General features: G+C 45.5%; 74 non-coding genes across 74 annotated transcripts; all 74 read right to left on the bottom strand.

The window, feature by feature from the left end:
- Nucleotides 1-80: 80 nt before the first annotated feature.
- LOC126685018 (5S ribosomal RNA) lies at nt 81-199 on the bottom strand. The gene has a single exon (XR_007643176.1). It is a non-coding gene; the product is annotated as a 5S ribosomal RNA (ribosomal RNA).
- Nucleotides 200-417: 218 nt separating this feature from the next.
- LOC126684389 (5S ribosomal RNA) lies at nt 418-536 on the bottom strand. Its single transcript, XR_007642569.1, has one exon. It is a non-coding gene; the product is annotated as a 5S ribosomal RNA (ribosomal RNA).
- A 218-nt stretch (nt 537-754) lies between these two features.
- LOC126685017 (5S ribosomal RNA) lies at nt 755-873 on the bottom strand. Its single transcript, XR_007643175.1, has one exon. It is a non-coding gene; the product is annotated as a 5S ribosomal RNA (ribosomal RNA).
- Nucleotides 874-1,091: 218 nt separating this feature from the next.
- On the bottom strand, nt 1,092-1,210 carry LOC126684925 (5S ribosomal RNA). The gene has a single exon (XR_007643088.1). It is a non-coding gene; the product is annotated as a 5S ribosomal RNA (ribosomal RNA).
- A 218-nt stretch (nt 1,211-1,428) lies between these two features.
- LOC126683595 (5S ribosomal RNA) lies at nt 1,429-1,547 on the bottom strand. Its single transcript, XR_007641812.1, has one exon. It is a non-coding gene; the product is annotated as a 5S ribosomal RNA (ribosomal RNA).
- Nucleotides 1,548-1,765: 218 nt separating this feature from the next.
- LOC126683594 (5S ribosomal RNA) lies at nt 1,766-1,884 on the bottom strand. The gene has a single exon (XR_007641811.1). It is a non-coding gene; the product is annotated as a 5S ribosomal RNA (ribosomal RNA).
- A 218-nt stretch (nt 1,885-2,102) lies between these two features.
- LOC126684746 (5S ribosomal RNA) lies at nt 2,103-2,221 on the bottom strand. The gene has a single exon (XR_007642916.1). It is a non-coding gene; the product is annotated as a 5S ribosomal RNA (ribosomal RNA).
- Nucleotides 2,222-2,439: 218 nt separating this feature from the next.
- On the bottom strand, nt 2,440-2,558 carry LOC126683593 (5S ribosomal RNA). Its single transcript, XR_007641810.1, has one exon. It is a non-coding gene; the product is annotated as a 5S ribosomal RNA (ribosomal RNA).
- Nucleotides 2,559-2,776: 218 nt separating this feature from the next.
- LOC126684953 (5S ribosomal RNA) lies at nt 2,777-2,895 on the bottom strand. The gene has a single exon (XR_007643116.1). It is a non-coding gene; the product is annotated as a 5S ribosomal RNA (ribosomal RNA).
- A 218-nt stretch (nt 2,896-3,113) lies between these two features.
- Nucleotides 3,114-3,232, bottom strand: LOC126683591 (5S ribosomal RNA). The gene has a single exon (XR_007641809.1). It is a non-coding gene; the product is annotated as a 5S ribosomal RNA (ribosomal RNA).
- Nucleotides 3,233-3,450: 218 nt separating this feature from the next.
- On the bottom strand, nt 3,451-3,569 carry LOC126684387 (5S ribosomal RNA). The gene has a single exon (XR_007642567.1). It is a non-coding gene; the product is annotated as a 5S ribosomal RNA (ribosomal RNA).
- A 225-nt stretch (nt 3,570-3,794) lies between these two features.
- Nucleotides 3,795-3,913, bottom strand: LOC126683590 (5S ribosomal RNA). Its single transcript, XR_007641808.1, has one exon. It is a non-coding gene; the product is annotated as a 5S ribosomal RNA (ribosomal RNA).
- Nucleotides 3,914-4,131: 218 nt separating this feature from the next.
- Nucleotides 4,132-4,250, bottom strand: LOC126683588 (5S ribosomal RNA). The gene has a single exon (XR_007641806.1). It is a non-coding gene; the product is annotated as a 5S ribosomal RNA (ribosomal RNA).
- A 225-nt stretch (nt 4,251-4,475) lies between these two features.
- On the bottom strand, nt 4,476-4,594 carry LOC126683587 (5S ribosomal RNA). The gene has a single exon (XR_007641805.1). It is a non-coding gene; the product is annotated as a 5S ribosomal RNA (ribosomal RNA).
- A 218-nt stretch (nt 4,595-4,812) lies between these two features.
- Nucleotides 4,813-4,931, bottom strand: LOC126683586 (5S ribosomal RNA). Its single transcript, XR_007641804.1, has one exon. It is a non-coding gene; the product is annotated as a 5S ribosomal RNA (ribosomal RNA).
- Nucleotides 4,932-5,149: 218 nt separating this feature from the next.
- LOC126683585 (5S ribosomal RNA) lies at nt 5,150-5,268 on the bottom strand. Its single transcript, XR_007641803.1, has one exon. It is a non-coding gene; the product is annotated as a 5S ribosomal RNA (ribosomal RNA).
- A 218-nt stretch (nt 5,269-5,486) lies between these two features.
- On the bottom strand, nt 5,487-5,605 carry LOC126685054 (5S ribosomal RNA). The gene has a single exon (XR_007643210.1). It is a non-coding gene; the product is annotated as a 5S ribosomal RNA (ribosomal RNA).
- A 218-nt stretch (nt 5,606-5,823) lies between these two features.
- Nucleotides 5,824-5,942, bottom strand: LOC126683584 (5S ribosomal RNA). Its single transcript, XR_007641802.1, has one exon. It is a non-coding gene; the product is annotated as a 5S ribosomal RNA (ribosomal RNA).
- A 219-nt stretch (nt 5,943-6,161) lies between these two features.
- LOC126684745 (5S ribosomal RNA) lies at nt 6,162-6,280 on the bottom strand. The gene has a single exon (XR_007642915.1). It is a non-coding gene; the product is annotated as a 5S ribosomal RNA (ribosomal RNA).
- A 218-nt stretch (nt 6,281-6,498) lies between these two features.
- On the bottom strand, nt 6,499-6,617 carry LOC126685053 (5S ribosomal RNA). Its single transcript, XR_007643209.1, has one exon. It is a non-coding gene; the product is annotated as a 5S ribosomal RNA (ribosomal RNA).
- A 218-nt stretch (nt 6,618-6,835) lies between these two features.
- Nucleotides 6,836-6,954, bottom strand: LOC126683583 (5S ribosomal RNA). Its single transcript, XR_007641801.1, has one exon. It is a non-coding gene; the product is annotated as a 5S ribosomal RNA (ribosomal RNA).
- A 218-nt stretch (nt 6,955-7,172) lies between these two features.
- LOC126684952 (5S ribosomal RNA) lies at nt 7,173-7,291 on the bottom strand. The gene has a single exon (XR_007643115.1). It is a non-coding gene; the product is annotated as a 5S ribosomal RNA (ribosomal RNA).
- Nucleotides 7,292-7,509: 218 nt separating this feature from the next.
- On the bottom strand, nt 7,510-7,628 carry LOC126683582 (5S ribosomal RNA). Its single transcript, XR_007641800.1, has one exon. It is a non-coding gene; the product is annotated as a 5S ribosomal RNA (ribosomal RNA).
- Nucleotides 7,629-7,846: 218 nt separating this feature from the next.
- LOC126683581 (5S ribosomal RNA) lies at nt 7,847-7,965 on the bottom strand. Its single transcript, XR_007641799.1, has one exon. It is a non-coding gene; the product is annotated as a 5S ribosomal RNA (ribosomal RNA).
- Nucleotides 7,966-8,190: 225 nt separating this feature from the next.
- On the bottom strand, nt 8,191-8,309 carry LOC126683580 (5S ribosomal RNA). The gene has a single exon (XR_007641798.1). It is a non-coding gene; the product is annotated as a 5S ribosomal RNA (ribosomal RNA).
- Nucleotides 8,310-8,527: 218 nt separating this feature from the next.
- LOC126683579 (5S ribosomal RNA) lies at nt 8,528-8,646 on the bottom strand. Its single transcript, XR_007641797.1, has one exon. It is a non-coding gene; the product is annotated as a 5S ribosomal RNA (ribosomal RNA).
- A 218-nt stretch (nt 8,647-8,864) lies between these two features.
- Nucleotides 8,865-8,983, bottom strand: LOC126683577 (5S ribosomal RNA). Its single transcript, XR_007641795.1, has one exon. It is a non-coding gene; the product is annotated as a 5S ribosomal RNA (ribosomal RNA).
- Nucleotides 8,984-9,201: 218 nt separating this feature from the next.
- Nucleotides 9,202-9,320, bottom strand: LOC126684573 (5S ribosomal RNA). The gene has a single exon (XR_007642746.1). It is a non-coding gene; the product is annotated as a 5S ribosomal RNA (ribosomal RNA).
- A 218-nt stretch (nt 9,321-9,538) lies between these two features.
- Nucleotides 9,539-9,656, bottom strand: LOC126685088 (5S ribosomal RNA). The gene has a single exon (XR_007643241.1). It is a non-coding gene; the product is annotated as a 5S ribosomal RNA (ribosomal RNA).
- A 218-nt stretch (nt 9,657-9,874) lies between these two features.
- Nucleotides 9,875-9,993, bottom strand: LOC126683575 (5S ribosomal RNA). Its single transcript, XR_007641794.1, has one exon. It is a non-coding gene; the product is annotated as a 5S ribosomal RNA (ribosomal RNA).
- A 218-nt stretch (nt 9,994-10,211) lies between these two features.
- Nucleotides 10,212-10,330, bottom strand: LOC126683574 (5S ribosomal RNA). The gene has a single exon (XR_007641793.1). It is a non-coding gene; the product is annotated as a 5S ribosomal RNA (ribosomal RNA).
- Nucleotides 10,331-10,548: 218 nt separating this feature from the next.
- On the bottom strand, nt 10,549-10,667 carry LOC126685028 (5S ribosomal RNA). Its single transcript, XR_007643186.1, has one exon. It is a non-coding gene; the product is annotated as a 5S ribosomal RNA (ribosomal RNA).
- Nucleotides 10,668-10,885: 218 nt separating this feature from the next.
- On the bottom strand, nt 10,886-11,004 carry LOC126684980 (5S ribosomal RNA). Its single transcript, XR_007643140.1, has one exon. It is a non-coding gene; the product is annotated as a 5S ribosomal RNA (ribosomal RNA).
- A 218-nt stretch (nt 11,005-11,222) lies between these two features.
- On the bottom strand, nt 11,223-11,341 carry LOC126684979 (5S ribosomal RNA). Its single transcript, XR_007643139.1, has one exon. It is a non-coding gene; the product is annotated as a 5S ribosomal RNA (ribosomal RNA).
- A 218-nt stretch (nt 11,342-11,559) lies between these two features.
- Nucleotides 11,560-11,678, bottom strand: LOC126685052 (5S ribosomal RNA). The gene has a single exon (XR_007643208.1). It is a non-coding gene; the product is annotated as a 5S ribosomal RNA (ribosomal RNA).
- A 218-nt stretch (nt 11,679-11,896) lies between these two features.
- LOC126683573 (5S ribosomal RNA) lies at nt 11,897-12,015 on the bottom strand. Its single transcript, XR_007641792.1, has one exon. It is a non-coding gene; the product is annotated as a 5S ribosomal RNA (ribosomal RNA).
- Nucleotides 12,016-12,233: 218 nt separating this feature from the next.
- Nucleotides 12,234-12,352, bottom strand: LOC126684951 (5S ribosomal RNA). The gene has a single exon (XR_007643114.1). It is a non-coding gene; the product is annotated as a 5S ribosomal RNA (ribosomal RNA).
- Nucleotides 12,353-12,570: 218 nt separating this feature from the next.
- Nucleotides 12,571-12,689, bottom strand: LOC126683572 (5S ribosomal RNA). Its single transcript, XR_007641791.1, has one exon. It is a non-coding gene; the product is annotated as a 5S ribosomal RNA (ribosomal RNA).
- Nucleotides 12,690-12,907: 218 nt separating this feature from the next.
- Nucleotides 12,908-13,026, bottom strand: LOC126683571 (5S ribosomal RNA). The gene has a single exon (XR_007641790.1). It is a non-coding gene; the product is annotated as a 5S ribosomal RNA (ribosomal RNA).
- Nucleotides 13,027-13,251: 225 nt separating this feature from the next.
- LOC126683570 (5S ribosomal RNA) lies at nt 13,252-13,370 on the bottom strand. The gene has a single exon (XR_007641789.1). It is a non-coding gene; the product is annotated as a 5S ribosomal RNA (ribosomal RNA).
- Nucleotides 13,371-13,588: 218 nt separating this feature from the next.
- Nucleotides 13,589-13,707, bottom strand: LOC126683569 (5S ribosomal RNA). Its single transcript, XR_007641788.1, has one exon. It is a non-coding gene; the product is annotated as a 5S ribosomal RNA (ribosomal RNA).
- Nucleotides 13,708-13,925: 218 nt separating this feature from the next.
- LOC126683568 (5S ribosomal RNA) lies at nt 13,926-14,044 on the bottom strand. Its single transcript, XR_007641787.1, has one exon. It is a non-coding gene; the product is annotated as a 5S ribosomal RNA (ribosomal RNA).
- A 218-nt stretch (nt 14,045-14,262) lies between these two features.
- LOC126684572 (5S ribosomal RNA) lies at nt 14,263-14,381 on the bottom strand. Its single transcript, XR_007642745.1, has one exon. It is a non-coding gene; the product is annotated as a 5S ribosomal RNA (ribosomal RNA).
- A 218-nt stretch (nt 14,382-14,599) lies between these two features.
- On the bottom strand, nt 14,600-14,718 carry LOC126684978 (5S ribosomal RNA). The gene has a single exon (XR_007643138.1). It is a non-coding gene; the product is annotated as a 5S ribosomal RNA (ribosomal RNA).
- Nucleotides 14,719-14,936: 218 nt separating this feature from the next.
- On the bottom strand, nt 14,937-15,055 carry LOC126684930 (5S ribosomal RNA). The gene has a single exon (XR_007643093.1). It is a non-coding gene; the product is annotated as a 5S ribosomal RNA (ribosomal RNA).
- A 218-nt stretch (nt 15,056-15,273) lies between these two features.
- Nucleotides 15,274-15,392, bottom strand: LOC126684977 (5S ribosomal RNA). The gene has a single exon (XR_007643137.1). It is a non-coding gene; the product is annotated as a 5S ribosomal RNA (ribosomal RNA).
- Nucleotides 15,393-15,610: 218 nt separating this feature from the next.
- LOC126683567 (5S ribosomal RNA) lies at nt 15,611-15,729 on the bottom strand. The gene has a single exon (XR_007641786.1). It is a non-coding gene; the product is annotated as a 5S ribosomal RNA (ribosomal RNA).
- Nucleotides 15,730-15,947: 218 nt separating this feature from the next.
- On the bottom strand, nt 15,948-16,066 carry LOC126685063 (5S ribosomal RNA). Its single transcript, XR_007643218.1, has one exon. It is a non-coding gene; the product is annotated as a 5S ribosomal RNA (ribosomal RNA).
- Nucleotides 16,067-16,284: 218 nt separating this feature from the next.
- LOC126683565 (5S ribosomal RNA) lies at nt 16,285-16,403 on the bottom strand. The gene has a single exon (XR_007641784.1). It is a non-coding gene; the product is annotated as a 5S ribosomal RNA (ribosomal RNA).
- Nucleotides 16,404-16,621: 218 nt separating this feature from the next.
- Nucleotides 16,622-16,740, bottom strand: LOC126683564 (5S ribosomal RNA). The gene has a single exon (XR_007641783.1). It is a non-coding gene; the product is annotated as a 5S ribosomal RNA (ribosomal RNA).
- Nucleotides 16,741-16,958: 218 nt separating this feature from the next.
- On the bottom strand, nt 16,959-17,077 carry LOC126684795 (5S ribosomal RNA). Its single transcript, XR_007642964.1, has one exon. It is a non-coding gene; the product is annotated as a 5S ribosomal RNA (ribosomal RNA).
- A 218-nt stretch (nt 17,078-17,295) lies between these two features.
- On the bottom strand, nt 17,296-17,414 carry LOC126684890 (5S ribosomal RNA). Its single transcript, XR_007643055.1, has one exon. It is a non-coding gene; the product is annotated as a 5S ribosomal RNA (ribosomal RNA).
- A 218-nt stretch (nt 17,415-17,632) lies between these two features.
- On the bottom strand, nt 17,633-17,751 carry LOC126685051 (5S ribosomal RNA). The gene has a single exon (XR_007643207.1). It is a non-coding gene; the product is annotated as a 5S ribosomal RNA (ribosomal RNA).
- A 225-nt stretch (nt 17,752-17,976) lies between these two features.
- Nucleotides 17,977-18,095, bottom strand: LOC126683563 (5S ribosomal RNA). The gene has a single exon (XR_007641782.1). It is a non-coding gene; the product is annotated as a 5S ribosomal RNA (ribosomal RNA).
- A 218-nt stretch (nt 18,096-18,313) lies between these two features.
- Nucleotides 18,314-18,432, bottom strand: LOC126684423 (5S ribosomal RNA). The gene has a single exon (XR_007642603.1). It is a non-coding gene; the product is annotated as a 5S ribosomal RNA (ribosomal RNA).
- A 232-nt stretch (nt 18,433-18,664) lies between these two features.
- LOC126685111 (5S ribosomal RNA) lies at nt 18,665-18,783 on the bottom strand. Its single transcript, XR_007643263.1, has one exon. It is a non-coding gene; the product is annotated as a 5S ribosomal RNA (ribosomal RNA).
- Nucleotides 18,784-19,001: 218 nt separating this feature from the next.
- LOC126683562 (5S ribosomal RNA) lies at nt 19,002-19,120 on the bottom strand. Its single transcript, XR_007641781.1, has one exon. It is a non-coding gene; the product is annotated as a 5S ribosomal RNA (ribosomal RNA).
- A 232-nt stretch (nt 19,121-19,352) lies between these two features.
- On the bottom strand, nt 19,353-19,471 carry LOC126683561 (5S ribosomal RNA). The gene has a single exon (XR_007641780.1). It is a non-coding gene; the product is annotated as a 5S ribosomal RNA (ribosomal RNA).
- Nucleotides 19,472-19,703: 232 nt separating this feature from the next.
- Nucleotides 19,704-19,822, bottom strand: LOC126683559 (5S ribosomal RNA). Its single transcript, XR_007641778.1, has one exon. It is a non-coding gene; the product is annotated as a 5S ribosomal RNA (ribosomal RNA).
- A 220-nt stretch (nt 19,823-20,042) lies between these two features.
- Nucleotides 20,043-20,161, bottom strand: LOC126683558 (5S ribosomal RNA). Its single transcript, XR_007641777.1, has one exon. It is a non-coding gene; the product is annotated as a 5S ribosomal RNA (ribosomal RNA).
- Nucleotides 20,162-20,392: 231 nt separating this feature from the next.
- Nucleotides 20,393-20,511, bottom strand: LOC126683557 (5S ribosomal RNA). The gene has a single exon (XR_007641776.1). It is a non-coding gene; the product is annotated as a 5S ribosomal RNA (ribosomal RNA).
- Nucleotides 20,512-20,743: 232 nt separating this feature from the next.
- On the bottom strand, nt 20,744-20,862 carry LOC126683556 (5S ribosomal RNA). Its single transcript, XR_007641775.1, has one exon. It is a non-coding gene; the product is annotated as a 5S ribosomal RNA (ribosomal RNA).
- A 220-nt stretch (nt 20,863-21,082) lies between these two features.
- LOC126683555 (5S ribosomal RNA) lies at nt 21,083-21,201 on the bottom strand. Its single transcript, XR_007641774.1, has one exon. It is a non-coding gene; the product is annotated as a 5S ribosomal RNA (ribosomal RNA).
- Nucleotides 21,202-21,432: 231 nt separating this feature from the next.
- LOC126683553 (5S ribosomal RNA) lies at nt 21,433-21,551 on the bottom strand. The gene has a single exon (XR_007641772.1). It is a non-coding gene; the product is annotated as a 5S ribosomal RNA (ribosomal RNA).
- A 232-nt stretch (nt 21,552-21,783) lies between these two features.
- Nucleotides 21,784-21,902, bottom strand: LOC126683552 (5S ribosomal RNA). Its single transcript, XR_007641771.1, has one exon. It is a non-coding gene; the product is annotated as a 5S ribosomal RNA (ribosomal RNA).
- Nucleotides 21,903-22,147: 245 nt separating this feature from the next.
- On the bottom strand, nt 22,148-22,266 carry LOC126683551 (5S ribosomal RNA). Its single transcript, XR_007641770.1, has one exon. It is a non-coding gene; the product is annotated as a 5S ribosomal RNA (ribosomal RNA).
- A 232-nt stretch (nt 22,267-22,498) lies between these two features.
- LOC126683550 (5S ribosomal RNA) lies at nt 22,499-22,617 on the bottom strand. The gene has a single exon (XR_007641769.1). It is a non-coding gene; the product is annotated as a 5S ribosomal RNA (ribosomal RNA).
- A 220-nt stretch (nt 22,618-22,837) lies between these two features.
- LOC126683549 (5S ribosomal RNA) lies at nt 22,838-22,956 on the bottom strand. Its single transcript, XR_007641768.1, has one exon. It is a non-coding gene; the product is annotated as a 5S ribosomal RNA (ribosomal RNA).
- A 231-nt stretch (nt 22,957-23,187) lies between these two features.
- Nucleotides 23,188-23,306, bottom strand: LOC126683548 (5S ribosomal RNA). Its single transcript, XR_007641767.1, has one exon. It is a non-coding gene; the product is annotated as a 5S ribosomal RNA (ribosomal RNA).
- Nucleotides 23,307-23,538: 232 nt separating this feature from the next.
- LOC126683547 (5S ribosomal RNA) lies at nt 23,539-23,657 on the bottom strand. Its single transcript, XR_007641766.1, has one exon. It is a non-coding gene; the product is annotated as a 5S ribosomal RNA (ribosomal RNA).
- Nucleotides 23,658-23,877: 220 nt separating this feature from the next.
- Nucleotides 23,878-23,996, bottom strand: LOC126683546 (5S ribosomal RNA). Its single transcript, XR_007641765.1, has one exon. It is a non-coding gene; the product is annotated as a 5S ribosomal RNA (ribosomal RNA).
- A 218-nt stretch (nt 23,997-24,214) lies between these two features.
- On the bottom strand, nt 24,215-24,333 carry LOC126684422 (5S ribosomal RNA). The gene has a single exon (XR_007642602.1). It is a non-coding gene; the product is annotated as a 5S ribosomal RNA (ribosomal RNA).
- Nucleotides 24,334-24,565: 232 nt separating this feature from the next.
- On the bottom strand, nt 24,566-24,684 carry LOC126683545 (5S ribosomal RNA). The gene has a single exon (XR_007641764.1). It is a non-coding gene; the product is annotated as a 5S ribosomal RNA (ribosomal RNA).
- Nucleotides 24,685-24,916: 232 nt separating this feature from the next.
- On the bottom strand, nt 24,917-25,035 carry LOC126683544 (5S ribosomal RNA). The gene has a single exon (XR_007641763.1). It is a non-coding gene; the product is annotated as a 5S ribosomal RNA (ribosomal RNA).
- Between the last annotated feature and the right edge of the window lie 26 nt (nt 25,036-25,061).

Raw genomic sequence — 25,061 nt, 5'->3', positions numbered from 1 at the left:
GTGCTCGTTACTCGTTCTGTTTACGCGATAGGCGATAATAATTAAAAAAATGCAGGCGCGGACCGTAAAAATGCAAAAAAGGGGTGCAACGCGAGGACTTCCCAGGAGGTCACCCATCCTAGTACTGCTCTCGCCCAAGCACGTTTAACTTCGGAGTTTTGATGGGATCCGGTGCATTAGTGCTGGTATGATCGCACCCGTCACACCTTGCACGATCATCGTATATATCTGCTGCCTTGCAACTCATTCAACCAAAATAAAAAATATCTTTAAAAGTACGTTTTGGTCCCTGAACTTTTTCATATTTCCCGTTTAGTCCCTGCATTGCAATTCACCGGTGCTCGTTACTCGTTCTGTTTACGCGATAGGCGATAATAATTAAAAAAATGCAGGCGCGGACCGCAAAAATGCAAAAAAGGGGTGCAACACGAGGACTTCCCAGGAGGTCACCCATCCTAGTACTGCTCTCGCCCAAGCACGTTTAACTTCGGAGTTCTGATGGGATCCGGTGCATTAGCGCTGGTATGATCGCACCCGTCACACCTTGCACGATCATCGTATATATCTGCTGCCTTGCAACTCATTCAACCAAAATAAAAAATATCTTTAAAAGTACGTTTTGGTCCCTGAACTTTTTCATATTTCCCGTTTAGTCCCTGCATTGCAATTCACCGGTGCTCGTTACTCGTTCTGTTTACGCGATAGGCGATAATAATTAAAAAAATGCAGGCGCGGACCGTAAAAATGCAAAAAAGGGGTGCAACGCGAGGACTTCCCAGGAGGTCACCCATCCTAGTACTGCTCTCGCCCAAGCACGTTTAACTTCGGAGTTTTGATGGGATCCGGTGCATTAGTGCTGGTATGATCGCACCCGTCACACCTTGCACGATCATCGTATATATCTGCTGCCTTGCAACTCATTCAACCAAAATAAAAAATATCTTTAAAAGTACGTTTTGGTCCCTGAACTTTTTCATATTTCCCGTTTAGTCCCTGCATTGCAATTCACCGGTGCTCGTTACTCGTTCTGTTTACGCGATAGGCGATAATAATTAAAAAAATGCAGGCGCGGACCGCAAAAATGCAAAAAAGGGGTGCAACACGAGGACTTCCCAGGAGGTCACCCATCCTAGTACTGCTCTCGCCCAAGCACGTTTAACTTCGGAGTTTTGATGGGATCCGGTGCATTAGTGCTGGTATGATCGCACCCGTCACACCTTGCACGATCATCGTATATATCTGCTGCCTTGCAACTCATTCAACCAAAATAAAAAATATCTTTAAAAGTACGTTTTGGTCCCTGAACTTTTTCATATTTCCCGTTTAGTCCCTGCATTGCAATTCACCGGTGCTCGTTACTCGTTCTGTTTACGCGATAGGCGATAATAATTAAAAAAATGCAGGCGCGGACCGCAAAAATGCAAAAAAGGGGTGCAACACGAGGACTTCCCAGGAGGTCACCCATCCTAGTACTGCTCTCGCCCAAGCACGTTTAACTTCGGAGTTCTGATGGGATCCGGTGCATTAGTGCTGGTATGATCGCACCCGTCACACCTTGCACGATCATCGTATATATCTGCTGCCTTGCAACTCATTCAACCAAAATAAAAAATATCTTTAAAAGTACGTTTTGGTCCCTGAACTTTTTCATATTTCCCGTTTAGGCCCTGCATTGCAATTCACCGGTGCTCGTTACTCGTTCTGTTTACGCGATAGGCGATAATAATTAAAAAAATGCAGGCGCGGACCGCAAAAATGCAAAAAAGGGGTGCAACACGAGGACTTCCCAGGAGGTCACCCATCCTAGTACTGCTCTCGCCCAAGCACGTTTAACTTCGGAGTTCTGATGGGATCCGGTGCATTAGTGCTGGTATGATCGCACCCGTCACACCTTGCACGATCATCGTATATATCTGCTGCCTTGCAACTCATTCAACCAAAATAAAAAATATCTTTAAAAGTACGTTTTGGTCCCTGAACTTTTTCATATTTCCCGTTTAGTCCCTGCATTGCAATTCACCGGTGCTCGTTACTCGTTCTGTTTACGCGATAGGCGATAATAATTAAAAAAATGCAGGCGCGGACCGCAAAAATGCAAAAAAGGGGTGCAACACGAGGACTTCCCAGGAGGTCACCCATCCTAGTACTGCTCTCGCCCAAGCACGTTTATCTTCGGAGTTCTGATGGGATCCGGTGCATTAGTGCTGGTATGATCGCACCCGTCACACCTTGCACGATCATCGTATATATCTGCTGCCTTGCAACTCATTCAACCAAAATAAAAAATATCTTTAAAAGTACGTTTTGGTCCCTGAACTTTTTCATATTTCCCGTTTAGTCCCTGCATTGCAATTCACCGGTGCTCGTTACTCGTTCTGTTTACGCGATAGGCGATAATAATTAAAAAAATGCAGGCGCGGACCGCAAAAATGCAAAAAAGGGGTGCAACACGAGGACTTCCCAGGAGGTCACCCATCCTAGTACTGCTCTCGCCCAAGCACGTTTAACTTCGGAGTTCTGATGGGATCCGGTGCATTAGTGCTGGTATGATCGCACCCGTCACACCTTGCACGATCATCGTATATATCTGCTGCCTTGCAACTCATTCAACCAAAATAAAAAATATCTTTAAAAGTACGTTTTGGTCCCTGAACTTTTTCATATTTCCCGTTTAGTCCCTGCATTGCAATTCACCGGTGCTCGTTACTCGTTCTGTTTACGCGATAGGCGATAATAATTAAAAAAATGCAGGCGCGGACCGCAAAAATGCAAAAAAGGGGTGCAACACGAGGACTTCCCAGGAGGTCACCCATCCTAGTACTGCTCTCGCCCAAGCACGTTTAACTTCGGAGTTCTGATGGGATCCGGTGCATTAGTGCTGGTATGATCTCACCCGTCACACCTTGCACGATCATCGTATATATCTGCTGCCTTGCAACTCATTCAACCAAAATAAAAAATATCTTTAAAAGTACGTTTTGGTCCCTGAACTTTTTCATATTTCCCGTTTAGTCCCTGCATTGCAATTCACCGGTGCTCGTTACTCGTTCTGTTTACGCGATAGGCGATAATAATTAAAAAAATGCAGGCGCGGACCGCAAAAATGCAAAAAAGGGGTGCAACACGAGGACTTCCCAGGAGGTCACCCATCCTAGTACTGCTCTCGCCCAAGCACGTTTAACTTCGGAGTTCTGATGGGATCCGGTGCATTAGTGCTGGTATGATCGCACCCGTCACACCTTGCACGATCATCGTATATATCTGCTGCCTTGCAACTCATTCAACCAAAATAAAAAATATCTTTAAAAGTACGTTTTGGTCCCTGAACTTTTTCATATTTCCCGTTTAGTCCCTGCATTGCAATTCACCGGTGCTCGTTACTCGTTCTGTTTACGCGATAGGCGATAATAATTAAAAAAATGCAGGCGCGGACCGCAAAAATGCAAAAAAGGGGTGCAACACAAGGACTTCCCAGGAGGTCACCCATCCTAGTACTGCTCTCGCCCAAGCACGTTTAACTTCGGAGTTCTGATGGGATCCGGTGCATTAGTGCTGGTATGATCGCACCCGTCACACCTTGCACGATCATCGTATATATATGCTGCCTTGCAACTCATTCAACCAAAATAAAAAATATCTTTAAAAGTACGTTTTGGTCCCTGAACTTTTTCATATTTCCCGTTTAGTCCCTGCATTGCAATTCACCGGTGCTCGTTACTCGTTACTCGTTCTGTTTACGCGATAGGCGATAATAATTAAAAAAATGCAGGCGCGGACCGCAAAAATGCAAAAAAGGGGTGCAACACGAGGACTTCCCAGGAGGTCACCCATCCTAGTACTGCTCTCGCCCAAGCACGTTTAACTTCGGAGTTCTGATGGGATCCGGTGCATTAGTGCTGGTATGATCGCACCCGTCACACCTTGCACGATCATCGTATATATCTGCTGCCTTGCAACTCATTCAACCAAAATAAAAAATATCTTTAAAAGTACGTTTTGGTCCCTGAACTTTTTCATATTTCCCGTTTAGTCCCTGCATTGCAATTCACCGGTGCTCGTTACTCGTTCTGTTTACGCGATAGGCGATAATAATTAAAAAAATGCAGGCGCGGACCGCAAAAATGCAAAAAAGGGGTGCAACACGAGGACTTCCCAGGAGGTCACCCATCCTAGTACTGCTCTCGCCCAAGCACGTTTAACTTCGGAGTTCTGATGGGATCCGGTGCATTAGTGCTGGTATGATCGCACCCGTCACACCTTGCACGATCATCGTATATATATGCTGCCTTGCAACTCATTCAACCAAAATAAAAAATATCTTTAAAAGTACGTTTTGGTCCCTGAACTTTTTCATATTTCCCGTTTAGTCCCTGCATTGCAATTCACCGGTGCTCGTTACTCGTTACTCGTTCTGTTTACGCGATAGGCGATAATAATTAAAAAAATGCAGGCGCGGACCGCAAAAATGCAAAAAAGGGGTGCAACACGAGGACTTCCCAGGAGGTCACCCATCCTAGTACTGCTCTCGCCCAAGCACGTTTAACTTCGGAGTTCTGATGGGATCCGGTGCATTAGTGCTGGTATGATCGCACCCGTCACACCTTGCACGATCATCGTATATATCTGCTGCCTTGCAACTCATTCAACCAAAATAAAAAATATCTTTAAAAGTACGTTTTGGTCCCTGAACTTTTTCATATTTCCCGTTTAGTCCCTGCATTGCAATTCACCGGTGCTCGTTACTCGTTCTGTTTACGCGATAGGCGATAATAATTAAAAAAATGCAGGCGCGGACCGCAAAAATGCAAAAAAGGGGTGCAACACGAGGACTTCCCAGGAGGTCACCCATCCTAGTACTGCTCTCGCCCAAGCACGTTTAACTTCGGAGTTCTGATGGGATCCGGTGCATTAGTGCTGGTATGATCGCACCCGTCACACCTTGCACGATCATCGTATATATCTGCTGCCTTGCAACTCATTCAACCAAAATAAAAAATATCTTTAAAAGTACGTTTTGGTCCCTGAACTTTTTCATATTTCCCGTTTAGTCCCTGCATTGCAATTCACCGGTGCTCGTTACTCGTTCTGTTTACGCGATAGGCGATAATAATTAAAAAAATGCAGGCGCGGACCGCAAAAATGCAAAAAAGGGGTGCAACACGAGGACTTCCCAGGAGGTCACCCATCCTAGTACTGCTCTCGCCCAAGCACGTTTAACTTCGGAGTTCTGATGGGATCCGGTGCATTAGTGCTGGTATGATCGCACCCGTCACACCTTGCACGATCATCGTATATACCTGCTGCCTTGCAACTCATTCAACCAAAATAAAAACTATCTTTAAAAGTACGTTTTGGTCCCTGAACTTTTTCATATTTCCCGTTTAGTCCCTGCATTGCAATTCACCGGTGCTCGTTACTCGTTCTGTTTACGCGATAGGCGATAATAATTAAAAAAATGCAGGCGCGGACCGCAAAAATGCAAAAAAGGGGTGCAACACGAGGACTTCCCAGGAGGTCACCCATCCTAGTACTGCTCTCGCCCAATCACGTTTAACTTCGGAGTTCTGATGGGATCCGGTGCATTAGTGCTAGTATGATCGCACCCGTCACACCTTGCACGATCATCGTATATATCTGCTGCCTTGCAACTCATTCAACCAAAATAAAAAATATCTTTAAAAGTACGTTTTGGTCCCTGAACTTTTTCATATTTCCCGTTTAGTCCCTGCATTGCAATTCACCGGTGCTCGTTACTCGTTCTGTTTACGCGATAGGCGATAATAATTAAAAAAATGCAGGCGCGGACCGCAAAAATGCAAAAAAGGGGTGCAACACGAGGACTTCCCAGGAGGTCACCCATCCTAGTACTGCTCTCGCCCAAGCACGTTTAACTTCGGAGTTCTGATGGGATCCGGTGCATTAGTGCTGGTATGATCGCACCCGTCACACCTTGCACGATCATCGTATATATCTGCTGCCTTGCAACTCATTCAACCAAAATAAAAAAATATCTTTAAAAGTACGTTTTGGTCCCTGAACTTTTTCATATTTCCCGTTTAGTCCCTGCATTGCAATTCACCGGTGCTCGTTACTCGTTCTGTTTACGCGATAGGCGATAATAATTAAAAAAATGCAGGCGCGGACCGCAAAAATGCAAAAAAGGGGTGCAACACGAGGACTTCCCAGGAGGTCACCCATCCTAGTACTGCTCTCGCCCAAGCACGTTTATCTTCGGAGTTCTGATGGGATCCGGTGCATTAGTGCTGGTATGATCGCACCCGTCACACCTTGCACGATCATCGTATATATCTGCTGCCTTGCAACTCATTCAACCAAAATAAAAAATATCTTTAAAAGTACGTTTTGGTCCCTGAACTTTTTCATATTTCCCGTTTAGTCCCTGCATTGCAATTCACCGGTGCTCGTTACTCGTTCTGTTTACGCGATAGGCGATAATAATTAAAAAAATGCAGGCGCGGACCGCAAAAATGCAAAAAAGGGGTGCAACACGAGGACTTCCCAGGAGGTCACCCATCCTAGTACTGCTCTCGCCCAATCACGTTTAACTTCGGAGTTCTGATGGGATCCGGTGCATTAGTGCTAGTATGATCGCACCCGTCACACCTTGCACGATCATCGTATATATCTGCTGCCTTGCAACTCATTCAACCAAAATAAAAAATATCTTTAAAGGTACGTTTTGGTCCCTGAACTTTTTCATATTTCCCGTTTAGTCCCTGCATTGCAATTCACCGGTGCTCGTTACTCGTTCTGTTTACGCGATAGGCGATAATAATTAAAAAATTGCAGGCGCGGACCGCAAAAATGCAAAAAAGGGGTGCAACACGAGGACTTCCCAGGAGGTCACCCATCCTAGTACTGCTCTCGCCCAAGCACGTTTAACTTCGGAGTTCTGATGGGATCCGGTGCATTAGTGCTGGTATGATCGCACCCGTCACACCTTGCACGATCATCGTATATATCTGCTGCCTTGCAACTCATTCAACCAAAATAAAAAATATCTTTAAAAGTACGTTTTGGTCCCTGAACTTTTTCATATTTCCCGTTTAGTCCCTGCATTGCAATTCACCGGTGCTCGTTACTCGTTCTGTTTACGCGATAGGCGATAATAATTAAAAAAATGCAGGCGCGGACCGCAAAAATGCAAAAAAGGGGTGCAACACGAGGACTTCCCAGGAGGTCACCCATCCTAGTACTGCTCTCGCCCAAGCACGTTTAACTTCGGAGTTCTGATGGGATCCGGTGCATTAGTGCTGGTATGATCTCACCCGTCACACCTTGCACGATCATCGTATATATCTGCTGCCTTGCAACTCATTCAACCAAAATAAAAAATATCTTTAAAAGTACGTTTTGGTCCCTGAACTTTTTCATATTTCCCGTTTAGTCCCTGCATTGCAATTCACCGGTGCTCGTTACTCGTTCTGTTTACGCGATAGGCGATAATAATTAAAAAAATGCAGGCGCGGACCGCAAAAATGCAAAAAAGGGGTGCAACACGAGGACTTCCCAGGAGGTCACCCATCCTAGTACTGCTCTCGCCCAAGCACGTTTAACTTCGGAGTTCTGATGGGATCCGGTGCATTAGTGCTGGTATGATCGCACCCGTCACACCTTGCACGATCATCGTATATATCTGCTGCCTTGCAACTCATTCAACCAACATAAAAAATATCTTTAAAAGTACGTTTTGGTCCCTGAACTTTTTCATATTTCCCGTTTAGTCCCTGCATTGCAATTCACCGGTGCTCGTTACTCGTTCTGTTTACGCGATAGGCGATAATAATTAAAAAAATGCAGGCGCGGACCGCAAAAATGCAAAAAAGGGGTGCAACACGAGGACTTCCCAGGAGGTCACCCATCCTAGTACTGCTCTCGCCCAAGCACGTTTAACTTCGGAGTTCTGATGGGATCCGGTGCATTAGTGCTGGTATGATCGCACCCGTCACACCTTGCACGATCATCGTATATATATGCTGCCTTGCAACTCATTCAACCAAAATAAAAAATATCTTTAAAAGTACGTTTTGGTCCCTGAACTTTTTCATATTTCCCGTTTAGTCCCTGCATTGCAATTCACCGGTGCTCGTTACTCGTTACTCGTTCTGTTTACGCGATAGGCGATAATAATTAAAAAAATGCAGGCGCGGACCGCAAAAATGCAAAAAAGGGGTGCAACACGAGGACTTCCCAGGAGGTCACCCATCCTAGTACTGCTCTCGCCCAAGCACGTTTAACTTCGGAGTTCTGATGGGATCCGGTGCATTAGTGCTGGTATGATCGCACCCGTCACACCTTGCACGATCATCGTATATATCTGCTGCCTTGCAACTCATTCAACCAAAATAAAAAATATCTTTAAAAGTACGTTTTGGTCCCTGAACTTTTTCATATTTCCCGTTTAGTCCCTGCATTGCAATTCACCGGTGCTCGTTACTCGTTCTGTTTACGCGATAGGCGATAATAATTAAAAAAATGCAGGCGCGGACCGCAAAAATGCAAAAAAGGGGTGCAACACGAGGACTTCCCAGGAGGTCACCCATCCTAGTACTGCTCTCGCCCAAGCACGTTTAACTTCGGAGTTCTGATGGGATCCGGTGCATTAGTGCTGGTATGATCGCACCCGTCACACCTTGCACGATCATCGTATATATCTGCTGCCTTGCAACTCATTCAACCAAAATAAAAAATATCTTTAAAAGTACGTTTTGGTCCCTGAACTTTTTCATATTTCCCGTTTAGTCCCTGCATTGCAATTCACCGGTGCTCGTTACTCGTTCTGTTTACGCGATAGGCGATAATAATTAAAAAAATGCAGGCGCGGACCGCAAAAATGCAAAAAAGGGGTGCAACACGAGGACTTCCCAGGAGGTCACCCATCCTAGTACTGCTCTCGCCCAAGCACGTTTAACTTCGGAGTTCTGATGGGATCCGGTGCATTAGTGCTGGTATGATCGCACCCGTCACACCTTGCACGATCATCGTATATATATGCTGCCTTGCAACTCATTCAACCAAAATAAAAAATATCTTTAAAAGTACGTTTTGGTCCCTGAACTTTTTCATATTTCCCGTTTAGTCCCTGCATTGCAATTCACCGGTGCTCGTTACTCGTTCTGTTTACGCGATAGGCGATAATAATTAAAAAAATGCAGGCGCGGACCGCAAAAATGCAAAAAAGGGGTGCAACACGAGGACTTCCCAGGAGGTCACCCATCCTAGTACTGCTCTCGCCCAAGCACGTTTAACTTCGGAGTTCTGATGGGATCCGGTGCATTAGTGCTAGTATGATCGCACCCGTCACACCTTGCACGATCATCGTATATATCTGCTGCCTTGCAACTCATTCAACCAAAATAAAAAATATCTTTAAAAGTACGTTTTGGTCCCTGAACTTTTTCATATTTCCCGTTTAGTCCCTGCATTGCAATTCACCGGTGCTCGTTACTCGTTCTGTTTACGCGATAGGCGATAATAATTAAAAAAATGCAGGCGCGGACCGCAAAAATGCAAAAAAGGGGTGCAACACGAGGACTTCCCAGGAGGTCACCCATCCTAGTACTGCTCTCGCCAATCACGTTTAACTTCGGAGTTCTGATGGGATCCGGTGCATTAGTGCTGGTATGATCGCACCCGTCACACCTTGCACGATCATCGTATATACCTGCTGCCTTGCAACTCATTCAACCAAAATAAAAAATATCTTTAAAAGTACGTTTTGGTCCCTGAACTTTTTCATATTTCCCGTTTAGTCCCTGCATTGCAATTCACCGGTGCTCGTTACTCGTTCTGTTTACGCGATAGGCGATAATAATTAAAAAAATGCAGGCGCGGACCGCAAAAATGCAAAAAAGGGGTGCAACACGAGGACTTCCCAGGAGGTCACCCATCCTAGTACTGCTCTCGCCCAAGCACGTTTAACTTCGGAGTTCTGATGGGATCCGGTGCATTAGTGCTGGTATGATCGCACCCGTCACACCTTGCACGATCATCGTATATACCTGCTGCCTTGCAACTCATTCAACCAAAATAAAAAATATCTTTAAAAGTACGTTTTGGTCCCTGAACTTTTTCATATTTCCCGTTTAGTCCCTGCATTGCAATTCACCGGTGCTCGTTACTCGTTTTGTTTACGCGATAGGCGATAATAATTAAAAAAATGCAGGCGCGGACCGCAAAAATGCAAAAAAGGGGTGCAACACGAGGACTTCCCAGGAGGTCACCCATCCTAGTACTGCTCTCGCCCAAGCACGTTTAACTTCGGAGTTCTGATGGGATCCGGTGCATTAGTGCTGGTATGATCGCACCCGTCACACCTTGCACGATCATCGTATATACCTGCTGCCTTGCAACTCATTCAACCAAAATAAAAACTATCTTTAAAAGTACGTTTTGGTCCCTGAACTTTTTCATATTTCCCGTTTAGTCCCTGCATTGCAATTCACCGGTGCTCGTTACTCGTTCTGTTTACGCGATAGGCGATAATAATTAAAAAAATGCAGGCGCGGACCGCAAAAATGCAAAAAAGGGGTGCAACACGAGGACTTCCCAGGAGGTCACCCATCCTAGTACTGCTCTCGCCCAATCACGTTTAACTTCGGAGTTCTGATGGGATCCGGTGCATTAGTGCTGGAATGATCGCACCCGTCACACCTTGCACGATCATCGTATATATCTGCTGCCTTGCAACTCATTCAACCAAAATAAAAAATATCTTTAAAAGTACGTTTTGGTCCCTGAACTTTTTCATATTTCCCGTTTAGTCCCTGCATTGCAATTCACCGGTGCTCGTTACTCGTTCTGTTTACGCGATAGGCGATAATAATTAAAAAAATGCAGGCGCGGACCGCAAAAATGCAAAAAAGGGGTGCAACACGAGGACTTCCCAGGAGGTCACCCATCCTAGTACTGCTCTCGCCCAATCACGTTTAACTTCGGAGTTCTGATGGGATCCGGTGCATTAGTGCTGGTATGATCGCACCCGTCACACCTTGCACGATCATCGTATATATCTGCTGCCTTGCAACTCATTCAACCAAAATAAAAACTATCTTTAAAAGTACGTTTTGGTCCCTGAACTTTTTCATATTTCCCGTTTAGTCCCTGCATTGCAATTCACCGGTGCTCGTTACTCGTTCTGTTTACGCGATAGGCGATAATAATTAAAAAAATGCAGGCGCGGACCGCAAAAATGCAAAAAAGGGGTGCAACACGAGGACTTCCCAGGAGGTCACCCATCCTAGTACTGCTCTCGCCCAATCACGTTTAACTTCGGAGTTCTGATGGGATCCGGTGCATTAGTGCTGGTATGATCGCACCCGTCACACCTTGCACGATCATCGTATATATCTGCTGCCTTGCAACTCATTCAACCAAAATAAAAACTATCTTTAAAAGTACGTTTTGGTCCCTGAACTTTTTCATATTTCCCGTTTAGTCCCTGCATTGCAATTCACCGGTGCTCGTTACTCGTTCTGTTTACGCGATAGGCGATAATAATTAAAAAAATGCAGGCGCGGACCGCAAAAATGCAAAAAAGGGGTGCAACACGAGGACTTCCCAGGAGGTCACCCATCCTAGTACTGCTCTCGCCCAATCACGTTTAACTTCGGAGTTCTGATGGGATCCGGTGCATTAGTGCTAGTATGATCGCACCCGTCACACCTTGCACGATCATCGTATATATCTGCTGCCTTGCAACTCATTCAACCAAAATAAAAAATATCTTTAAAGGTACGTTTTGGTCCCTGAACTTTTTCATATTTCCCGTTTAGTCCCTGCATTGCAATTCACCGGTGCTCGTTACTCGTTCTGTTTACGCGATAGGCGATAATAATTAAAAAAATGCAGGCGCGGACCGCAAAAATGCAAAAAAGGGGTGCAACACGAGGACTTCCCAGGAGGTCACCCATCCTAGTACTGCTCTCGCCCAAGCACGTTTAACTTCGGAGTTCTGATGGGATCCGGTGCATTAGTGCTGGTATGATCGCACCCGTCACACCTTGCACGATCATCGTATATATCTGCTGCCTTGCAACTCATTCAACCAAAATAAAAAATATCTTTAAAAGTACGTTTTGGTCCCTGAACTTTTTCATATTTCCCGTTTAGTCCCTGCATTGCAATTCACCGGTGCTCGTTACTCGTTCTGTTTACGCGATAGGCGATAATAATTAAAAAAATGCAGGCGCGGACCGCAAAAATGCAAAAAAGGGGTGCAACACGAGGACTTCCCAGGAGGTCACCCATCCTAGTACTGCTCTCGCCCAAGCACGTTTAACTTCGGAGTTCTGATGGGATCCGGTGCATTAGTGCTGGTATGATCTCACCCGTCACACCTTGCACGATCATCGTATATATCTGCTGCCTTGCAACTCATTCAACCAAAATAAAAAATATCTTTAAAAGTACGTTTTGGTCCCTGAACTTTTTCATATTTCCCGTTTAGTCCCTGCATTGCAATTCACCGGTGCTCGTTACTCGTTCTGTTTACGCGATAGGCGATAATAATTAAAAAAATGCAGGCGCGGACCGCAAAAATGCAAAAAAGGGGTGCAACACGAGGACTTCCCAGGAGGTCACCCATCCTAGTACTGCTCTCGCCCAAGCACGTTTAACTTCGGAGTTCTGATGGGATCCGGTGCATTAGTGCTGGTATGATCGCACCCGTCACACCTTGCACGATCATCGTATATATCTGCTGCCTTGCAACTCATTCAACCAAAATAAAAAATATCTTTAAAAGTACGTTTTGGTCCCTGAACTTTTTCATATTTCCCGTTTAGTCCCTGCATTGCAATTCACCGGTGCTCGTTACTCGTTCTGTTTACGCGATAGGCGATAATAATTAAAAAAATGCAGGCGCGGACCGCAAAAATGCAAAAAAGGGGTGCAACACGAGGACTTCCCAGGAGGTCACCCATCCTAGTACTGCTCTCGCCCAAGCACGTTTAACTTCGGAGTTCTGATGGGATCCGGTGCATTAGTGCTGGTATGATCGCACCCGTCACACCTTGCACGATCATCGTATATATATGCTGCCTTGCAACTCATTCAACCAAAATAAAAAATATCTTTAAAAGTACGTTTTGGTCCCTGAACTTTTTCATATTTCCCGTTTAGTCCCTGCATTGTAATTCACCGGTGCTCGTTACTCGTTACTCGTTCTGTTTACGCGATAGGCGATAATAATTAAAAAAATGCAGGCGCGGACCGCAAAAATGCAAAAAAGGGGTGCAACACGAGGACTTCCCAGGAGGTCACCCATCCTAGTACTGCTCTCGCCCAAGCACGTTTAACTTCGGAGTTCTGATGGGATCCGGTGCATTAGTGCTGGTATGATCGCACCCGTCACACCTTGCACGATCATCGTATATATCTGCTGCCTTGCAACTCATTCAACCAAAATAAAAACTATCTTTAAAAGTACGTTTTGGTCCCTGAACTTTTTCATATTTCCCGTTTAGTCCCTGCATTGCAATTCACCGGTGCTCGTTACTCGTTCTGTTTACGCGATAGGCGATAATAATTAAAAAAATGCAGGCGCGGACCGCAAAAATGCAAAAAAGGGGTGCAACACGAGGACTTCCCAGGAGGTCACCCATCCTAGTACTGCTCTCGCCCAAGCACGTTTAACTTCGGAGTTCTGATGGGATCCGGTGCATTAGTGCTGGTATGATCGCACCCGTCACACCTTGCACGATCATCGTATATATCTGCTGCCTTGCAACTCATTCAACCAAAATAAAAAATATCTTTAAAAGTACGTTTTGGTCCCTGAACTTTTTCATATTTCCCGTTTAGTCCCTGCATTGCAATTCACCGGTGCTCGTTACTCGTTCTGTTTACGCGATAGGCGATAATAATTAAAAAAATGCAGGCGCGGACCGCAAAAATGCAAAAAAGGGGTGCAACACGAGGACTTCCCAGGAGGTCACCCATCCTAGTACTGCTCTCGCCCAAGCACGTTTAACTTCGGAGTTCTGATGGGATCCGGTGCATTAGTGCTGGTATGATCGCACCCGTCACACCTTGCACGATCATCGTATATATATGCTGCCTTGCAACTCATTCAACCAAAATAAAAAATATCTTTAAAAGTACGTTTTGGTCCCTGAACTTTTTCATATTTCCCGTTTAGTCCCTGCATTGCAATTCACCGGTGCTCGTTACTCGTTCTGTTTACGCGATAGGCGATAATAATTAAAAAAATGCAGGCGCGGACCGCAAAAATGCAAAAAAGGGGTGCAACACGAGGACTTCCCAGGAGGTCACCCATCCTAGTACTGCTCTCGCCCAAGCACGTTTAACTTCGGAGTTCTGATGGGATCCGGTGCATTAGTGCTAGTATGATCGCACCCGTCACACCTTGCACGATCATCGTATATATCTGCTGCCTTGCAACTCATTCAACCAAAATAAAAAATATCTTTAAAAGTACGTTTTGGTCCCTGAACTTTTTCATATTTCCCGTTTAGTCCCTGCATTGCAATTCACCGGTGCTCGTTACTCGTTCTGTTTACGCGATAGGCGATAATAATTAAAAAAATGCAGGCGCGGACCGCAAAAATGCAAAAAAGGGGTGCAACACGAGGACTTCCCAGGAGGTCACCCATCCTAGTACTGCTCTCGCCCAATCACGTTTAACTTCGGAGTTCTGATGGGATCCGGTGCATTAGTGCTGGTATGATCGCACCCGTCACACCTTGCACGATCATCGTATATATCTGCTGCCTTGCAACTCATTCAACCAAAATAAAAACTATCTTTAAAAGTACGTTTTGGTCCCTGAACTTTTTCATATTTCCCGTTTAGTCCCTGCATTGCAATTCACCGGTGCTCGTTACTCGTTCTGTTTACGCGATAGGCGATAATAATTAAAAAAATGCAGGCGCGGACCGCAAAAATGCAAAAAAGGGGTGCAACACGAGGACTTCAAAGGAGGTCACCCATCCTAGTACTGCTCTCGCCCAAGCACGTTTAACTTCGGAGTTCTGATGGGATCCGGTGCATTAGTGCTGGTATGATCGCACCCGTCACACCTTGCACGATCATCGTATATACCTGCTGCCTTGCAACTCATTCAACCAAAATAAAAACTATCTTTAAAAGTACGTTTTGGTCCCTGAACTTTTTCATATTTCCCGTTTAGTCCCTGCATTGCAATTCACCGGTGCTCGTTACTCGTTCTGTTTACGCGATAGGCGATAATAATTAAAAAAATGCAGGCGCGGACCGCAAAAATGCAAAAAAGGGGTGCAACACGAGGACTTCCCAGGAGGTCACCCATCCTAGTACTGCTCTCGCCCAATCACGTTTAACTTCGGAGTTCTGATGGGATCCGGTGCATTAGTGCTGGTATGATCGCACCCGTCACACCTTGCACGATCATCGTATATATCTGCTGCCTTGCAACTCATTCAACCAAAATAAAAAATATCTTTAAAAGTACGTTTTGGTCCCTGAACTTTTTCATATTTCCCGTTTAGTCCCTGCATTGCAATTCACCGGTGCTCGTTACTCGTTCTGTTTACGCGATAGGCGATAATAATTAAAAAAATGCAGGCGCGGACCGCAAAAATGCAAAAAAGGGGTGCAACACGAGGACTTCCCAGGAGGTCACCCATCCTAGTACTGCTCTCGCCCAAGCACGTTTAACTTCGGAGTTCTGATGGGATCCGGTGCATTAGTGCTGGTATGATCGCACCCGTCACACCTTGCACGATCATCGTATATATCTGCTGCCTTGCAACTCATTCAACCAAAATAAAAACTATCTTTAAAAGTACGTTTTGGTCCCTGAACTTTTTCATATTTCCCGTTTAGTCCCTGCATTGCAATTCACCGGTGCTCGTTACTCGTTCTGTTTACGCGATAGGCGATAATAATTAAAAAAATGCAGGCGCGGACCGCAAAAATGCAAAAAAGGGGTGCAACACGAGGACTTCCCAGGAGGTCACCCATCCTAGTACTGCTCTCGCCCAATCACGTTTAGCTTCGGAGTTCTGATGGGATCCGGTGCATTAGTGCTAGTATGATCGCACCCGTCACACCTTGCACGATCATCGTATATATCTGCTGCCTTGCAACTCATTCAACCAAAATAAAAAATATCTTTAAAGGTACGTTTTGGTCCCTGAACTTTTTCATATTTCCCGTTTAGTCCCTGCATTGCAATTCACCGGTGCTCGTTACTCGTTCTGTTTACGCGATAGGCGATAATAATTAAAAAAATGCAGGCGCGGACCGCAAAAATGCAAAAAAGGGGTGCAACACGAGGACTTCCCAGGAGGTCACCCATCCTAGTACTGCTCTCGCCCAAGCACGTTTAACTTCGGAGTTCTGATGGGATCCGGTGCATTAGTGCTGGTATGATCGCACCCGTCACACCTTGCACGATCATCGTATATATCTGCTGCCTTGCAACTCATTCAACCAAAATAAAAACTATCTTTAAAAGTACGTTTTGGTCCCTGAACTTTTTCATATTTCCCGTTTAGTCCCTGCATTGCAATTCACCGGTGCTCGTTACTCGTTCTGTTTACGCGATAGGCGATAATAATTAAAAAAATGCAGGCGCGGACCGCAAAAATGCAAAAAAGGGGTGCAACACGAGGACTTCCCAGGAGGTCACCCATCCTAGTACTGCTCTCGCCCAAGCACGTTTAACTTCGGAGTTCTGATGGGATCCGGTGCATTAGTGCTGGTATGATCGCACCCGTCACACCTTGCACGATCATCGTATATATCTGCTGCCTTGCAACTCATTCAACCAAAATAAAAACTATCTTTAAAAGTACGTTTTGGTCCCTGAACTTTTTCATATTTCCCGTTTAGTCCCTGCATTGCAATTCACCGGTGCTCGTTACTCGTTCTGTTTACGCGATAGGCGATAATAATTAAAAAAATGCAGGCGCGGACCGCAAAAATGCAAAAAAGGGGTGCAACACGAGGACTTCCCAGGAGGTCACCCATCCTAGTACTGCTCTCGCCCAAGCACGTTTAGCTTCGGAGTTCTGATGGGATCCGGTGCATTAGTGCTAGTATGATCGCACCCGTCACACCTTGCACGATCATCGTATATATCTGCTGCCTTGCAACTCATTCAACCAAAATAAAAACTATCTTTAAAAGTACGTTTTGGTCCCTGAACTTTTTCATATTTCCCGTTTAGTCCCTGCATTGCAATTCACCGGTGCTCGTTACTCGTTCTGTTTACGCGATAGGCGATAATAATTAAAAAAATGCAGGCGCGGACCGCAAAAATGCAAAAAAGGGGTGCAATACGAGGACTTCCCAGGAGGTCACCCATCCTAGTACTGCTCTCGCCCAAACACGTTTAACTACGGAGTTCTGATGGGATCCGGTGCATTAGTGCTGGTATGATCGCACCCGTCACACCTTGCACGATCATCGTATATATCTGCTGCCTTGCAACTCATTCAACCAAAATAAAAACTATCTTTAAAAGTACGTTTTGGTCCCTGAACTTTTTCATATTTCCCGTTTAGTCCCTGCATTGCAATTCACCGGTGCTCGTTACTCGTTCTGTTTACGCGATAGGCGATAATAATTAAAAAAATGCAGGCGCGGACCGCAAAAATGCAAAAAAGGGGTGCAACACGAGGACTTCCCAGGAGGTCACCCATCCTAGTACTGCTCTCGCCCAATCACGTTTAACTTCGGAGTTCTGATGGGATCCGGTGCATTAGTGCTAGTATGATCGCACCCGTCACACCTTGCACGATCATCGTATATATCTGCTGCCTTGCAACTCATTCAACCAAAATAAAAACTATCTTTAAAAGTACGTTTTGGTCCCTGAACTTTTTCATATTTCCCGTTTAGTCCCTGCATTTCAATTCACCGGTGCTCGTTACTCTTTACTCGTTCTGTTTACGCGATAGGCGATAATAATTAAAAAAATGCAGGCGCGGACCGCAAAAATGCCAAAAAGGGGTGCAACACGAGGACTTCCCAGGAGGTCACCCATCCTAGTACTGCTCTCGCCCAAGCACGTTTAACTTCGGAGTTCTGATGGGATCCGGTGCATTAGTGCTGGTATGATCGCACCCGTCACACCTTGCACGATCATCGTATATATCTGCTGCCTTGCAACTCATTCAACCAAAATAAAAACTATCTTTAAAAGTACGTTTTGGTCCCTGAACTTTTTCATATTTCCCGTTTAGTCCCTGCATTGCAATTCACCGGTGCTCGTTACTCGTTCTGTTTACGCGATAGGCGATAATAATTAAAAAAATGCAGGCGCGGACCGCAAAAATGCAAAAAAGGGGTGCAACACGAGGACTTCCCAGGAGGTCACCCATCCTAGTACTGCTCTCGCCCAAGCACGTTTAACTACGGAGTTCTGATGGGATCCGGTGCATTAGTGCTGGTATGATCGCACCCGTCACACCTTGCACGATCATCGTATATATCTGCTGCCTTGCAACTCATTCAACCAAAATAAAAACTATCTTTAAAAGTACGTTTTGGTCCCTGAACTTTTTCATATTTCCCGTTTAGTCCCTGCATTGCAATTCACCGGTGCTCGTTGCTCGTTACTCGTTACTCGTTCTGTTTACGCGATAGGCGATAATAATTAAAAAAATGCAGGCGCGGACCGCAAAAATGCAAAAAAGGGGTGCAACACGAGGACTTCCCAGGAGGTCACCCATCCTAGTACTGCTCTCACCCAATCACGTTTAACTTCGGAGTTCTGATGGGATATGGTGCATTAGTGCTAGTATGATCGCACCCGTCACACCTTGCACGATCATCGTATATATCTGCTGCCTTGCAACTCATTCAACCAAAATAAAAAATATCTTTAAAAGTACGTTTTGGTCCCTGAACTTTTTCATATTTCCCGTTTAGTCCCTGCATTGCAATTCACCGGTGCTCGTTACTCGTTCTGTTTACGCGATAGGCGATAATAATTAAAAAAATGCAGGCGCGGACCGCAAAAATGCCAAAAAGGGGTGCAACACGAGGACTTCCCAGGAGGTCACCCATCCTAGTACTGCTCTCGCCCAAGCACGTTTAACTTCGGAGTTCTGATGGGATCCGGTGCATTAGTGCTGGTATGATCGCACCCGTCACACCTTGCACGATCATCGTATATATCTGCTGCCTTGCAACTCATTCAACCAAAATAAAAAATATCTTTAAAAGTACGTTTTGGTCCCTGAACTTTTTCATATTTCCCGTTTAGTCCCTGCATTGCAATTCACCGGTGCTCGTTGCTCGTTACTCGTTACTCGTTCTGTTTACGCGATAGGCGATAATAATTAAAAAAATGCAGGCGCGGACCGCAAAAATGCAAAAAAGGGGTGCAACACGAGGACTTCCCAGGAGGTCACCCATCCTAGTACTGCTCTCGCCCAAGCACGTTTAACTTCGGAGTTCTGATGGGATCCGGTGCATTAGTGCTGGTATGATCGCACCCGTCACACCTTGCACGATCATCGTATATATCTGCTGCCTTGCAACTCATTCAACCAAAATAAAAAATATCTTTAAAAGTACGTTTTGGTCCCTGAACTTTTTCATATTTCCCGTTTAGTCCCTGCATTGCAATTCACCGGTGCTCGTTGCTCGTTACTCGTTACTCGTTCTGTTTACGCGATAGGCGATAATAATTAAAAAAATGCAGGCGCGGACCGCAAAAATGCCAAAAAGGGGTGCAACACGAGGACTTCCCAGGAGGTCACCCATCCTAGTACTGCTCTCGCCCAAGCACGTTTAACTTCGGAGTTCTGATGGGATCCGGTGCATTAGTGCTGGTATGATCGCACCCGTCACACCTTGCACGATCATCGTATATATCTGCTGCCTTGCAACTCATTCAACCAAAATAAAAACTATCTTTAAAAGTACGTTTTGGTCCCTGAACTTTTTCATATTTCCCGTTTAGTCCCTGCATTGCAATTCACCGGTGCTCGTTGCTCGTTACTCGTTTACGCGATAGGCGATAATAATAAAAAAAATGCAGGCGCGGACCGCAAAAATGCCAAAAAGGGGTGCAACACGAGGACTTCCCAGGAGGTCACCCATCCTAGTACTGCTCTCGCCCAAGCACGTTTAACTTCGGAGTTCTGATGGGATCCGGTGCATTAGTGCTGGTATGATCGCACCCGTCACACCTTGCACGATCATCGTATATATCTGCTGCCTTGCAACTCATTCAACCAAAATAAAAAATATCTTTAAAAGTACGTTTTGGTCCCTGAACTTTTTCATTTTCCCGTTTAGTCCCTGCATTGCAATTCACCGGTGCTCGTTGCTCGTTACTCGTTACTCGTTCTGTTTACGCGATAGGCGATAATAATTAAAAAAATGCAGGCGCGGACCGCAAAAATGCAAAAAAGGGGTGCAACACGAGGACTTCCCAGGAGGTCACCCATCCTAGTACTGCTCTCGCCCAAGCACGTTTAACTTCGGAGTTCTGATGGGATCCGGTGCATTAGTGCTGGTATGATCGCACCCGTCACACCTTGCACGATCATCGTATATATCTGCTGCCTTGCAACTCATTCAACCAAAATAAAAAATATCTTTAAAAGTACGTTTTGGTCCCTGAACTTTTTCATATTTCCCGTTTAGTCCCTGCATTGCAATTCACCGGTGCTCGTTGCTCGTTACTCGTTACTCGTTCTGTTTACGCGATAGGCGATAATAATTAAAAAAATGCAGGCGCGGACCGCAAAAATGCCAAAAAGGGGTGCAACACGAGGACTTCCCAGGAGGTCACCCATCCTAGTACTGCTCTCGCCCAAGCACGTTTAACTTCGGAGTTCTGATGGGATCCGGTGCATTAGTGCTGGTATGATCGCACCCGTCACACCTTGCACGATCATCGTATATATCTGCTGCCTTGCAACTCATTCAACCAAAATAAAAACTATCTTTAAAAGTACGTTTTGGTCCCTGAACTTTTTCATATTTCCCGTTTAGTCCCTGCATTGCAATTCACCGGTGCTCGTTGCTCGTTACTCGTTTACGCGATAGGCGATAATAATAAAAAAAATGCAGGCGCGGACCGCAAAAATGCCAAAAAGGGGTGCAACACGAGGACTTCCCAGGAGGTCACCCATCCTAGTACTGCTCTCGCCCAAGCACGTTTAACTTCGGAGTTCTGATGGGATCCGGTGCATTAGTGCTGGTATGATCGCACCCGTCACACCTTGCACGATCATCGTATATATCTGCTGCCTTGCAACTCATTCAACCAAAATAAAAAATATCTTTAAAAGTACGTTTTGGTCCCTGAACTTTTTCATTTTCCCGTTTAGTCCCTGCATTGCAATTCACCGGTGCTCGTTGCTCGTTACTCGTTACTCGTTCTGTTTACGCGATAGGCGATAATAATTAAAAAAATGCAGGCGCGGACCGCAAAAATGCAAAAAAGGGGTGCAACACGAGGACTTCCCAGGAGGTCACCCATCCTAGTACTGCTCTCGCCCAAGCACGTTTAACTTCGGAGTTCTGATGGGATCCGGTGCATTAGTGCTGGTATGATCGCACCCGTCACACCTTGCACGATCATCGTATATATCTGCTGCCTTGCAACTCATTCAACCAAAATAAAAAATATCTTTAAAAGTACGTTTTGGTCCCTGAACTTTTTCATATTTCCCGTTTAGTCCCTGCATTGCAATTCACCGGTGCTCGTTGCTCGTTACTCGTTACTCGTTCTGTTTACGCGATAGGCGATAATAATTAAAAAAATGCAGGCGCGGACCGCAAAAATGCCAAAAAGGGGTGCAACACGAGGACTTCCCAGGAGGTCACCCATCCTAGTACTGCTCTCGCCCAAGCACGTTTAACTTCGGAGTTCTGATGGGATCCGGTGCATTAGTGCTGGTATGATCGCACCCGTCACACCTTGCACGATCATCGTATATATCTGCTGCCTTGCAACTCATTCAACCAAAATAAAAAATATCTTTAAAAGTACGTTTTGGTCCCTGAACTTTTTCATTTTCCCGTTTAGTCCCTGCATTGCAATTCACCGGTGCTCGTTGCTCGTTACTCGTTGCTCGTTACTCGTTACTCGTTCTGTTTACGCGATAGGCGATAATAATTAAAAAAATGCAGGCGCGGACCGCAAAAATGCAAAAAAGGGGTGCAACACGAGGACTTCCCAGGAGGTCACCCATCCTAGTACTGCTCTCGCCCAAGCACGTTTAACTTCGGAGTTCTGATGGGATCCGGTGCATTAGTGCTGGTATGATCGCACCCGTCACACCTTGCACGATCATCGTATATATCTGCTGCCTTGCAACTCATTCAACCAAAATAAAAAATATCTTTAAAAGTACGTTTTGGTCCCTGAACTTTTTCATATTTCCCGTTTAGTCCCTGCATTGCAATTCACCGGTGCTCGTTGCTCGTTACTCGTTACTCGTTCTGTTTACGCGATAGGCGATAATAATTAAAAAAATGCAGGCGCGGACCGCAAAAATGCCAAAAAGGGGTGCAACACGAGGACTTCCCAGGAGGTCACCCATCCTAGTACTGCTCTCGCCCAAGCACGTTTAACTTCGGAGTTCTGATGGGATCCGGTGCATTAGTGCTGGTATGATCGCACCCGTCACACCTTGCACGATCATCGTATATATCTGCTGCCTTGCAACTCATTCAACCAAAATAAAAACTATCTTTAAAAGTACGTTTTGGTCCCTGAACTTTTTCATATTTCCCGTTTAGTCCCTGCATTGCAATTCACCGGTGCTCGTTGCTCGTTACTCGTTTACGCGATAGGCGATAATAATAAAAAAAATGCAGGCGCGGACCGCAAAAATGCCAAAAAGGGGTGCAACACGAGGACTTCCCAGGAGGTCACCCATCCTAGTACTGCTCTCGCCCAAGCACGTTTAACTTCGGAGTTCTGATGGGATCCGGTGCATTAGTGCTGGTATGATCGCACCCGTCACACCTTGCACGATCATCGTATATATCTGCTGCCTTGCAACTCATTCAACCAAAATAAAAAATATCTTTAAAAGTACGTTTTGGTCCCTGAACTTTTTCATTTTCCCGTTTAGTCCCTGCATTGCAATTCACCGGTGCTCGTTGCTCGTTACTCGTTACTCGTTCTGTTTACGCGATAGGCGATAATAATTAAAAAAATGCAGGCGCGGACCGCAAAAATGCAAAAAAGGGGTGCAACACGAGGACTTCCCAGGAGGTCACCCATCCTAGTACTGCTCTCGCCCAAGCACGTTTAACTTCGGAGTTCTGATGGGATCCGGTGCATTAGTGCTGGTATGATCGCACCCGTCACACCTTGCACGATCATCGTATATATCTGCTGCCTTGCAACTCATTCAACCAAAATAAAAAATATCTTTATAAGTACGTTTTGGTCCCTGAACTTTTTCATATTTCCCGTTTAGTCCCTGCATTGCAATTCACCGGTGCTCGTTGCTCGTTACTCGTTACTCGTTCTGTTTACGCGATAGGCGATAATAATTAAAAAAATGCAGGCGCGGACCGCAAAAATGCCAAAAAGGGGTGCAACACGAGGACTTCCCAGGAGGTCACCCATCCTAGTACTGCTCTCGCCCAAGCACGTTTAACTTCGGAGTTCTGATGGGATCCGGTGCATTAGTGCTGGTATGATCGCACCCGTCACACCTTGCACGATCATCGTATATATCTGCTGCCTTGCAACTCATTCAACCAAAATAAAAACTATCTTTAAAAGTACGTTTTGGTCCCTGAACTTTTTCATATTTCCCGTTTAGTCCCTGCATTGCAATTCACCGGTGCTCGTTGCTCGTTACTCGTTTACGCGATAGGCGATAATAATTAAAAAAATGCAGGCGCGGACCGCAAAAATGCCAAAAAGGGGTGCAACACGAGGACTTCCCAGGAGGTCACCCATCCTAGTACTGCTCTCGCCCAAGCACGTTTAACTTCGGAGTTCTGATGGGATCCGGTGCATTAGTGCTGGTATGATCGCACCCGTCACACCTTGCACGATCATCGTATATATCTGCTGCCTTGCAACTCATTCAACCAAAATAAAAAATATCTTTAAAAGTACGTTTTGGTCCCTGAACTTTTTCATATTTCCCGTTTAGTCCCTGCATTGCAATTCACCGGTGCTCGTTACTCGTTCTGTTTACGCGATAGGCGATAATAATTAAAAAAATGCAGGCGCGGACCGCAAAAATGCAAAAAAGGGGTGCAACACGAGGACTTCCCAGGAGGTCACCCATCCTAGTACTGCTCTCGCCCAAGCACGTTTAACTACGGAGTTCTGATGGGATCCGGTGCATTAGTGCTGGTATGATCGCACCCGTCACACCTTGCACGATCATCGTATATATCTGCTGCCTTGCAACTCATTCAACCAAAATAAAAAATATCTTTAAAAGTACGTTTTGGTCCCTGAACTTTTTCATTTTTCCCGTTTAGTCCCTGCATTGCAATTCACCGGTGCTCGTTGCTCGTTACTCGTTACTCGTTCTGTTTACGCGATAGGCGATAATAATTAAAAAAATGCAGGCGCGGACCGCAAAAATGCAAAAAAGGGGTGCAACACGAGGACTTCCCAGGAGGTCACCCATCCTAGTACTGCTCTCGCCCAAGCACGTTTAACTTCGGAGTTCTGATGGGATCCGGTGCATTAGTGCTGGTATGATCGCACCCGTCACACCTTGCACGATCATCGTATATATCTGCTGCCTTGCAACTCATTCAACCAAAATAAAAAATATCTTTAAAAGTACGTTTTGGTCCCTGAACTTTTTCATATTTCCCGTTTAGTCCCTGCATTGCAATTCACCGGTGCTCGTTGCTCGTTACTCGTTACTCGTTCTGTTTACGCGATAGGCGATAATAATTAAAAAAATGCAGGCGCGGACCGCAAAAATGCCAAAAAGGGGTGCAACACGAGGACTTCCCAGGAGGTCACCCATCCTAGTACTGCTCTCGCCCAAGCACGTTTAACTTCGGAGTTCTGATGGGATCCGGTGCATTAGTGCTGGTATGATCGCACCCGTCACACCTTGCACGATCATCGTATA

The sequence above is a fragment of the Mercurialis annua genome, linkage group LG5 (assembly GCF_937616625.2).
Source record: "Mercurialis annua linkage group LG5, ddMerAnnu1.2, whole genome shotgun sequence".
Taxonomy (NCBI): Eukaryota; Viridiplantae; Streptophyta; class Magnoliopsida; order Malpighiales; family Euphorbiaceae; genus Mercurialis; species Mercurialis annua.
The sequence above is the reverse complement of the archived record's forward strand: the minus strand, read 5'-3'. Positions and strand labels throughout refer to the sequence as shown.